Below are 11,541 nucleotides of genomic sequence, written 5' to 3' on the forward strand. Positions count from 1 at the left end.
CACTTGGGAAATAAGGGAATTAGATTTTTCTTTATTGCATTTTCCCTTGGTGTGGATGGATCAAACACAGGCTCAGTGTTTTGTGAGTGTAGAGGAGATAACGTTCACTGTACGATTGCGAATGGTCCATGCTGTCAGAAACATCAGGCAGATCTGCATATCGCACATTAGGGATTGCTCCTGATGAATCCTCCACTGAAATAAACAAGCTCATCCAATCTATATTCATATTTACTGTCTAACCATCAGACGAGCCGCTTACACAGAGAAAGTACAAAGAAAAACAGGCTTGACATGTAAGATCAAATGTTTGTTTTTGCTCTCTCAGCAGACTGAGTCTCCATTCAGTTCTACAGCATTCACTCTTTAATGCTGGAGATCATATGATGTGTTTCACTGTTAACCCATTTAATCCCACCAGTCACGACAGTGACCGGAAAGAAGGGTTTCATTTATAAAGCTCTAAAAATCTTACTGACTGGTGTTTTAGTGCATTTCCTGCAAATATGGAAAGAAATAAAGGGTTGTAACAGTCACCACTGTTTCTTTTGTAGTCCCCTCCCTGGCACTAGGGGGAGTTGGGGAAGGTAACTATTCTAGCTCACCCTTTATAAGGAAGTGAGTAAGAGGGTAGCCAGGTGCTTTGGCAGGGCTAGGAGCTCACCTTTGTTCAAGCCATTGTATGAGCCCTATTTTGAGGAACATCATTGTTCTTTCAGCTCAATGTAAGTGATGTTTTTGGTTTTTGTTGGATGAAGTGTGTATATGTATATGTAATGTTTCGTGTTTGGTCTGATTATTTAATTTTGTTTGTATACAGAGGGTTTTCTTTTGTGGGTGTATGGGCTGGGCCAACTATCAACCATGAGGTTGAAAAGAGTAAGGACTATTTCATCCTGATTAATCGTTTGGACTGAGTTTTCTTGGGATATACCTTGATGCTTGTTCTGGAATGGGAAATGGATGCTTAATATGGACATTAATCACTGTGATCTTCAACAACAATGTTCATCTGTGATTTTCTACTCCTTTAAGGAGAGTGTTTAAGGTAGTGTGGTTTCATGTCTGTATGTGATCAGGTGCAATGGTGTATTTTTCTATGTTTCTTTTGTTTTATATTGTACTGGGGTTAAAAAGAAAAAACTTTAAAATATAGTTGGTGGATGATCCCCCTCAGATTTTGTGTGACTCTGGTTGTTTTATTATAGCTGGTGTTACAGGGTCTCAATTAAATATGTGCAGTGTTACATGGTACACTGATTCTTGGTACATGTTATCTTTAAGGTGTCTAGTATTGATACATGAATTTACAATTATTCTGTTTTGTTGAGTGTGGTCACAGAATGATTGAACATGTTGATGGTCACAATAGTGACCGGACAAGTGTTTGTTCACTGCAATATATTTTGGTCATCCCATTGAAAATAGCATTCAAACTGGATCATTTAGGAGCTTTAAAGTGCTGGAAACAGTTGTGTGAAATGCTTGTAAGTCATTAAAAATTGCTTGAATATCTCTCTCAAAAGGTTGTACAAACCCTGAAATGAATAATGTAATAACATTCAACTATTTAAAATTTGATTTTAAAGGGCTACTGATAACATATGATTTGGATATTTTCATGTCTGGGAAAAATTTGTGATTCAATTAATACTAATTACCATTAGGATTGACACAACATCTACTTTTTTCAGGATATTTTATCAGGGTTCAAATCCAGTCCAAAGGAGCCACTGTGTGAAAAGTGTGAAAGAATAAAAAAAAAAATTAATAATAATAATTAAACATAATATTATATTTTGTTGTTATTTTCTTTACTATTTTTGCTACTATTTTGCACTATTTGCACTATTTTAATGTGACCATGAAAAAAAAAGTGACCTAAAAGTGCCAGCATCAAAAATTAGTTAAAACATATTTAGTTCATGTGAAAAAATCAAGCGCATAGTGTTATTTCTGGCAGGTCACGTGAGTCAAGCTTGCATCGGCTGACTCTCAGCTGATCCACATCTATCTGTCCTACAGTTTTACAAAGAATATGAATGTGCTAATGAACTCAGGAGAAAATTGTTCAGGGGAAAATTAAACATAATGATAAATGGTAATGGAACAGATAACAGGGCAGTGTGTTTTAGGGATGCTTTTACGAACCAAATGAAAAACAGGCCTTTGTGTCGCACATCATATATGCAGACATGATTTGAAACAACAAAGACGTCATCTGACATTATCAGAAGACAATTATTAAAGCGTGTGCAATGCCTCATGGGGAATAAGTGAGAAAATAACTCTCTCATTAATGAAGGCAAACAATGACATGCCTGAGCAATCACACTGTTAGTGCATTACAGAGCTGTTGAGTTCAGACACATAATCATCATCATCATCATCATCAGTCAACATGGCTTGACTCTGTGTGCAGAGATCAGGATGAAAAGATCAGATCTGTGTCATCTGTATTATCTGTTGACCTTTGCTTTGTTTAACATAATGCTGAAGATGGCATAAAGAGCTTAAGTGAGGACACAACTGTATTTGACCACACACTCTTAAAAATAAAGGTTCTTTATTGGCATCAATGGTTCCACAAAGAACCTTTACCATCCACCGAATCTTTTCATTCCACAAAAGGTTCTTTATAGTGGAAAAAGGTTATTTAGGTTATTAAAATGTTCTTCACATTAAGAAAAAATGGTTATTTTAAGTGAAAGGTTCTTTGGGAAACCAAAACTGGTTCTTCTTTGGCATCGCTATGAAAACCCCCTTTTTGAATCTTTATTTTTAAGAGTGCAGTGTGAATGTGAAAGGCATCTGGAAGTCTTTCTTTGAGTTTTCTCTGCCTGTCTAACCTGATTGGATCTGCCTCTCACCCTCGCAGCGACTGTGTGAAAGGCCTCAGTGAGACGCGTGAAGGCAGATCTCAAGCCCGTGTTCTGCTCCTGACACCTTTCTCTCAGGTGTTGGGACAAAGATCTGGTCTGGCGTGACCTCAATCCTCACTGCTGTCTGCGAGGACGTCTGCCAGAGTCTCCACACTGATCACAGCGGTCTGCCGTTCTGTGCTGTCACACCTCTGGATCACCTGCTGGAAAGAAGTACACTTTAGAATAGTTTAAAAACAGTACTATTACAGAACTAATATAATTTAAAAGAATATACGTAGGTGAGCACTAAAGGTTATGTTTTCAGACACTTGATTGCATGTTAATTGCAATTAAAGAAAAATGTATTATAGTTTAAGTTGATATTAAATGCAATTAGTTGAACTTTAAAGTGAATTTTGACCCACTTAAGCAGGACTTCAGTACATCTTTATATGTAATTTCATAATTACTTCTATTGTTCCTTTTTTTAAATGTGGTATTTCTGAATGTGCTGACGGTCATTTATAATGAACTAATATATAACAAATATATTTGTAATATTTAAAGATATTTGTAGTGATGACATTGCAATTTAGTGCAATTAAAATATTTGAACTTTCAATGTAATATCAAATAGCATACTACAGTTAAATATGTAATCAAGTTAAAAATGTATGTTAGTCAATACATCAAAATAAGTGGACTTTTTTTAAGCACAAAAGAAGATTATTCACTTAATGTATTTTAAAGTATTGTTTTATTTAAAGGGGTCATATGACGTTGCTAAAAAGAACATTATTTTGTGTTTGGTGTAATGAAATGTGTTTATTCAGCATGCGCGACGAAGGGGAAACAGGGGAACTGAATTCACCGGAACACTGCCATTGTAGTCTACTCTCCAAGGAAACGGTCCTCGTCCTCCGTAAAATGTGCTGCACACACCTGAATATTTGGGTTGAACTGTTCTGGAACAGTGTTGTAAATACAACTTAACCACTGATTTCTTTTGGAAGGCCAAAAAAATTAGTTTCGCTTTCACAACGAAACACACAGCGTCTTCACGACATGACGGCGGCGGCAACAATACTACAGCGAGAATCAAAGTTACGCCTTCTTTCTTTGCGTGAACATTTGGGCAGTGTTATGCAAATCTTCCCACACAGTGACGTAGACATGTGGGGGGCATGTTAGAATGAGCTGTTTTAGGTAGGTGTGGACGAGTCTTAACTTTTGTAAAGAATATCTCTTTGGGTTTGAGACTTTAGTTTTTGCAACTTTAGAGATCTTATCTATTCACGAACAGCTTGTAACACTCCAAAGAGAAAGGAAAACTTGAAATCGCATCATATGACCCCTTTAAGTCATTGCATGACACAGCAGATGATAAGAGCTCCTATTGTCTGTTTTTATTTAAAGGAGACATATTATGCCCCTTTTTACAATATGTAATATAAGTCTCTGGAGCTGTTTTAGGTAGGTGTGGACGAGTCTTAACTTTTGTAAAGAATATCTCTTTGGGTTTGAGACTTTAGTTTTTGCAACTTTAGAGATCTTATCTATTCACGAACAGCTTGTAACACTCCAAAGAGAAAGGAAAACTTGAAATCGCATCATATGACCCCTTTAAGTCATTGCGCAAATGCAGAACTTTCCAGTTTTAGTTCTCAATCTGATCAAGTGTTTGCATATCCTATTGAACAGATTAGAAAAGATTGAAACCAGCCCTTACAATTTCAATCGGACTTGGCCAATTCATTCCGACTGGTGTGCTTACCTGTGACTTTTTTTTATTTTTTACATTCGGACTGGTTCTACTAGTTCAATTAAACATAGCTACTATTTGAAGTCCACTCTAGTTTTAAACAAATTACACTTAATCTGTTATACTTAATCTTTCTGGCTTAGATTAAAACTCATTTAACAATACAATCCATTGCATGAAGTTAGAAATAAGGTTAGGGTAAGGGGATAGAAAATACAGCGTGTACAGTAGAAAAACCATTATGCCTATGGAATGAACCCGTAATGATAGGAATACCAGTGTGTGTGTGTGTGTGTGTGTGTTTCTGAATATTTGCTGGAGTTTTATTGTGTGACTGTGATCAGTCAGTGGTAGTAAAGCCTTATCCCTGCTGCCCAGTAATGTCTTTAATGGGGCTCTAAAGAGACGTTATGTCAGCATCATAAGACTGGAACAAATAGAACACAGAGCAAAACAACACAAAACATTCTTCATCAATATTCCTTCTCTGCTCCTGCTGTCAGTCACACAGAGTCATCCAGCAAACATTTCTCCTCCAGCGCTATCATACACACAGCTGTGAGGTGTGATGCTGTCAACCGATATATTGACAAGGCCGATATATCGGCTGATATTTGGCATTTTTTAATTATAGGCATCAGCCAAGAATTTGCAAGATTCTGTGTACTGTTTTTTGTTCCAATAAGTAATATCTCTGTCTTATTCAAATTTAATATGAGAAAATTATTGGTCGTCCAATCTTTTACAACTTTAACACAGATGAAGTTTCATCTGGTCTTGTTGAAATGTATAGTTGAGTATCATCAGCATAACAATGTTAACTAATCCTGTGTTTCCTAACAATATCACCAAGGGGCAACATGTCTATTGAAAATAGCGAAGGGCCTTAGACAGATCCTTGTGGCACTCCATACTTTACACACAATCACACACACACACATTGCATCCCATCAGGTCACTGCAGTGTCTCAGGTTCAGATCTCTCAGGACAGCTGTTAGAGTCTGACTCTTTGTTTTAATGTTTTGTTGCTCCGCTGCTTCACTGTGATGTTGTTTCAGAGTTACTGGACTGTTAGCGTGTCTGGCTGTGGCCTCAGCAGGTTTAGTGGATAATATTGGCAGAATGCAGGACCTCTGCTGTGTGTCTGCTAAACGCTCAAATACTGTGGGAGTGAAGCGAAGCAGGCTACTGTCCTGCAAAGTTTAGCTCCAACCCTAATTAAACACACCTGAAGCAGCTAATCAAACTCTTACTAGACATAGTAGAAACTTTCAAGCAGGTGTGTTGAGGCAAGTTGGAGCTAAACTCTGCAGGACGCCGGCCCTCCAGGACCGAGTTTGGACACTCCTGATGTATATAAGGGACTCTTGTGTTGTGCATGTATTTGGGCATTATGATTTCAGTGATGCAGGAAATGTAGAATCCAGTCATGAAAATGGAATTCACTGTATAATGCGGAATAATCACAGAATTTGACTAAATTTGTATGAATAAATCAAAAGTAGAACTGTAATGTAATGATGTAACGATATGAAAATTTCTTATCACGATTACAGTGATCAAAGTTATCACGGCTATCAGTATGATCACGGTATTGTTAAAATGTGCTGGAAATGTTCAAAAAGTACTGACACATAAATCGGTTCACCAAGTTTTATATTTAAAATCAACAAACAACAAATAAAATGACTTTTTGTTTGCATAAGCACTAAAACAATAACATTACCAATTATGAAAAAGGGTTAAGTCAAAATGATAACTCAATAATAAATGATTAAGTATTTTATCTGCTCTATAAATAATTCTAGATATATTATCTGAATTGTTTAAATGTGTAGAATCCAAGCTTGTTTTTCATCAACCGGTCAAAATTTACAGCAGGGCATGCAAATCCCGTCTGTTTTTGCCCAGACAGAAACTGCACACAGACTGAATGTGAATGTGAGTCTCTGTAAATCCACTCTCTGACAGCAGGTGGCGCTGATGGAGCAGCAGAATTACAGCTACTGTATTACTGTTTTCACAGAAAACAAAACTACTCTGCATGCTGTGCTGTTACTTAAATCTCTGATTTATGCTGGATAGTATTTATTAATCATGAGTTGTTTAAATTGTGGCAATCGAATACGGTTTTAATGATAATTAAAATATGAAATTGTAATACTAACCATGGGGAATTTTATCATGATTTATCATCAAACCAGCAATCGTTACATCCCTACTGTAATGTATAAGTCCTATAGGAAAATGACAGATGTGAGAATGCCACAGATATGTTTATGAATCGTATCAAGGTGAAGGCTTGGCTAATGAATATTAATCATTAGCAGTGTTGATGAATATTCATTAGCTCAGTCTTTGCTGTACAGTGATGTCACTCCAAGTCTGTTCTGATCAGAGGCCGGACAATCAGAAGAGCAGATTTAGTGTAATGTGCGTCTCTGTCATTGGTAATGTTGGCTGGTTAGGGATGATTGAGCGTCTGTCGTCATGTGTTGACTGACGTTTGTTCAGTGCTGCTCTTGGCTGTTGTTAACAGCGTTTATTAAATGAGTTAAGCCAGCTGCTGGTGTTTATGTGCTGCGAGCCGCAGCCCTTCACAAACCTGACGTTAATCTGTTTCTATTCTGTTACTCTCTTAAGTACCGTGTAGGAAAACAAGATTTCATCAAATTCTACATCACTGAGATGTTAAACATGATTTGACTGTACAGTATGTTGCTCAATTAAACAGTCCAACATGAACACTATACAGACTACAACAGTTAACACAACATGTCTTCATGTTTCAGTGAGAGATGGAGACTGACTCGTGACTCTGTTTGTCACTAATATACAAGAGGAGAAATTCATTACTCAAGTGACGGTGTGTACACAGGGTTATATTAGATAAGGCTGTCAAGCAATTACATTTTTAATCTAATTAATTACATGATATGTAGATTTATTAATCTAATTAATCACAAATTAATCACATATTTGAATGGACTGAGAAAAGATAATTAGAACTCTTTTTTTTTTTTCTGTTAAATGAGAAAATCCTTAAATAGACATTACAAAAAGAAGCTTTAGAAATGAATATTTTACTTCAACATAGTATTTAATACACATAAAATTGTAAGGCTTAAATGTGGCAATAATATTGATTGATGAATATTGAAAAATGAAATACTGTACCACTCTCAATATTAAACTAAAAGCTCCAGTAGGTGGCAGTGAGTCACTGTCTTAATGAGTGAATCATTTAGTCATTCACTCAACTGATTTGTTCAAACAGCTAATTCATTCAGAAACGAAGCAAGTGACTGTCTTTATGAATGAGTCAGTGAATCATTGACTAACTTGATTCGTTCAAAACCATGTATTCATTCAGTAACGAATCACCGCTGTGTGTTGATCAGAGATGCTCAGCAGTTCTGTTGTGGTTTTGATTGGAATTATTTTATATTTGTGAAACTGAACTAAGACAAAATTGTGTCTAAAATGTAACAAAATATTAACGTATTGTTTACTGAACTGTAAAAAAAAATCAATGTCACATTTGCAGTGGTGTAGATATTGGGGAAACAGCACTCTTGCTGGTGTGATATTACTAAACTATATCATATGATATAAATATAAGAGGGTGATTTTTTGCCCTCATATGTTGAATATTAGGCTCATATAACTGCATTAATAGACTCCATCACGCAGTCAGTCAGTCAGTCGTCCTGCATCATGATCATCAGACACTGCATCAGTGTAAGATGACGGACAGGGCGCTGCATTAAACACATTAATCATTTCAATACATTATTTTGTTTTCATAATTTGTATTGCATTTGTATTTTCTTCAGAACATCAACATTGAATGGAAATCAGAAGGCAAAATCTAGTTTGTACTGCTGTTGTTCTTCATCTCTGACCCTCCTATCTCTCTCTCTTTTTCACTGTATGTGTAGCTGGCTAGTGTCCAGTTTAATATACCGTACAGCCAGAGGATCTCACACACTCGCACACACACACACACACACACACACACACTCACGCACACACCTGTCTTCATCTCTCCCTCACTCACCTTCAGAGTCTGTTCTGCTTTAGAAAGGGTCAACATCACACCTACAGTGAGCTCTACACACACACACACACTCACACACACTCTCTCACACACACACACACACACACACACACACTTATAAATCGCTCATGTAGTTTCCTCTCTAATCAATGCAGTCTGCTTGGATTTGCAAAACCCGAAATGAATATAGATTTGCTGTCCACTTGCACACTAAATTATGCAAAGCATAGTGTTTTATTTCCTGGTTCTTTGGTTGTTTGTGTGAGCAAGGAACACTGCGGCTCTGGTCTGACCGTACGTCTGTAAACACATAGGCTCATTATCACACTCTTCACACTCACTGTGACATCTGAATCTTACTCTGATCCAAACCCGCAATCCACTCCGTTCTCTGAAATGTAATGCAACTCTATTAATACACACACGCACATACACACACAGATGTGAAGCTTTCGACACAACACAGTCAACACAGTTGATTTGAGTTTGACATTAGCATAATGCTGCGTTCATACTCATACAAAATGAACAAATGGTTGGTGAAATAACAGGTGAAATGGTCTTCGATATATATTTCATGACTTCACATGTTATTTTTGATTAAGCAGGAAGGCAAAATGGTTGGTTTGATAATATCGGGCCTTTTAAGATGTATTATTATTATTATTATTATATTTTTAATACTGCTTAAAGGACCTGCAAACAGTAGGTTTTACAAGAATTTACAGGTGTTTTGGCTTTCATAATTAAAATTCATTTATTTGGCTGCATTTATTTGATAAAAATACAAACAGTAATATTATGAAATATTATTACAGTTTAAAATAGTTGTTTTCTATGTGAATATCGAACATTCAAAAGAACAGCATTTATTTCAAATGTAAATCTACTATAACATTATAAATGTCTTTACTGACACTTTTGATCAGTTTGCACCCTTGCTGAATAAATACATTTATTTAGTTAGTGTACTGTAGATTTGTGTGAGTTTTGGCCCTAATGTTGGTGTGTGGAGGAGCTTCATGCAGGGGTGATGTGTTCAGATGTTGTCTAGTTAGGCAGCTCACTAGGGTTAGGAACGGAGCTGCTGTACTGTCGTTCCTTCAGTGCCACCCAGACATCCAGACAGAGAGGCTGATATGAAAGGACAAGAAACACGGTTCCTGTTCGCAGGTATGAGACGAGAACTCACGTCTTGGCACAGTGTATGTGGAGTGATGGCGTCTCTGCAGTGTGTTGTGGGGGATTCGAGGTTGAGTTTGGCACAATTAGTGGCCATTCATGCTGACACAGAGACAGAAGCTGCTTCACAACTACACAAACTAATGACACCACTGAGCAACCAACCACGTACGTCACTGTCAGAGAGCAGATATTCAACTGATTTTAGCTTGTTATTTTCACCTGAAGATCTTGATTCTTATCAATATCAGCATCTTCTCCTGTAATTGATACAGGATGACATAGAAAGACTTGAGAACACTAAACTCTGGCAGTTTTGTGTGTGGTATTTCAGCACAAAAATCGTGCATTTTATTCACTAACCATCTGAAATCTCGTTTAATGGCGCTAACAGGCTAATACTCTGAAACAGCGCTGTGCCATTAGCATTAATAAAGTCACTGGCATTTTTTTCAACACAACACGTCTCATTTATTTTAGGCTCATTACAGATCGTGCCTTATTCACAGAACACAGCACTATTTGCCTGCTGCAATTAATGGTGTGCTATTACTGTCAGGCGGTAAACAGAATTTTATGTAAAATAGATGTTTGTATACAGCAGTAATGTACCAAATGGCACGTCATGCGTGTGAGATGAAGTCTAGAGCACATTCAACATTTCACTGAGGCCATCAGGTCTGAATGATGCTCTGGGCTCAGTAAAGTATGGCAGATTGTGGTAAACCGTGTTCGCATTTGTGCTCTTAACTGATTAGCAGAATTTCTTTGTTACATCAGGTGGCAGAACAATGCAGAATGCAGTTTATCTGAGCTGTAGGCGGTCAAGTGGAGTCGGTTTTGATTTCAGTTTCTTGCCTGTTTCAGTTTCTCGTTTCTCCATGTAGTTAATAGGTTCTCACACTTGTTTTGGTGTACCTTGATTACACTCCTCTGTCTGTTTAAGCCCTCAGTTTCCTGTGTTAGTCCAGTATCTTTTATGTGCTTCTGTCTCCTAATACAGGGAGTACTGTGCTTTATCACAAAAACAAAAAACAAAACTACATGTAACATAGGCAGGGTCAGAAATGAACTTTTCCATTAAGGGGCATTTCATTGCAATCATTTGATTTTCTGAGGCATTTGGCATTTTCAAATTTTATAATTGCCTTATTAAATATATATATTTTTTGTCAAATATTATGTCAAATTTAATCAACCACTATACTATATTGTAACGAGGGAGGCGTCGTGACGGAGTAGGATCCACATGCAAGGCTTTATTATTAAGAGCGTGGTCAGAACAGGCAGGGTCCAGTAACAGCAAACAGTTATATCCAAGACAGAGGCAAAAGAGTAATCCAGATAACAGGCAACGGTCAGAGCAGGCAGCAAACAATCAGAATCAAGGAAACAATCCAGAGTCAAAAACACAAAAGCAAGGCAAAAATAAGAAAGTCGGAAAACAAAGAACACGCGGGAAACTAGGAAAACATTCAAATCACCAGCGATGTGTGTGTGCCATTCTTATAGTGTGAGACTGATGAGGTGATGAGAGACAGCTGATTGCAATTGATGATGAGTCCGGGCAAAGGATTATGGGAAATGGAGTCTGGGGTGAGTGGTAAAGGGTACAGGATGGGGTGCCCTCTAGTGGAGCTCATGGGCACTCCAGCTAGAGATCGTGACATAT

General features: G+C 37.2%; 1 long non-coding RNA gene across 1 annotated transcript in view; it reads left to right on the forward strand.

The window, feature by feature from the left end:
- The first annotated feature begins 574 nt into the window (after positions 1 to 574).
- The window catches only part of LOC107750092 (uncharacterized), an 18,580-nt gene continuing 7,613 nt past the window's right edge, over positions 575 to 11,541 (forward strand). The window contains exon 1 of the long non-coding RNA XR_001641111.1: positions 575 to 725. This is a non-coding gene — a long non-coding RNA (uncharacterized LOC107750092). The remainder of the gene's footprint in view (positions 726 to 11,541) is intronic.

Source organism: Sinocyclocheilus rhinocerous, unplaced genomic scaffold (genome assembly GCF_001515625.1).
Source record: "Sinocyclocheilus rhinocerous isolate Xijiao unplaced genomic scaffold, SAMN03320098_v1.1 scaffold722, whole genome shotgun sequence".
Classification (NCBI taxonomy): domain Eukaryota; kingdom Metazoa; phylum Chordata; class Actinopteri; order Cypriniformes; family Cyprinidae; genus Sinocyclocheilus; species Sinocyclocheilus rhinocerous.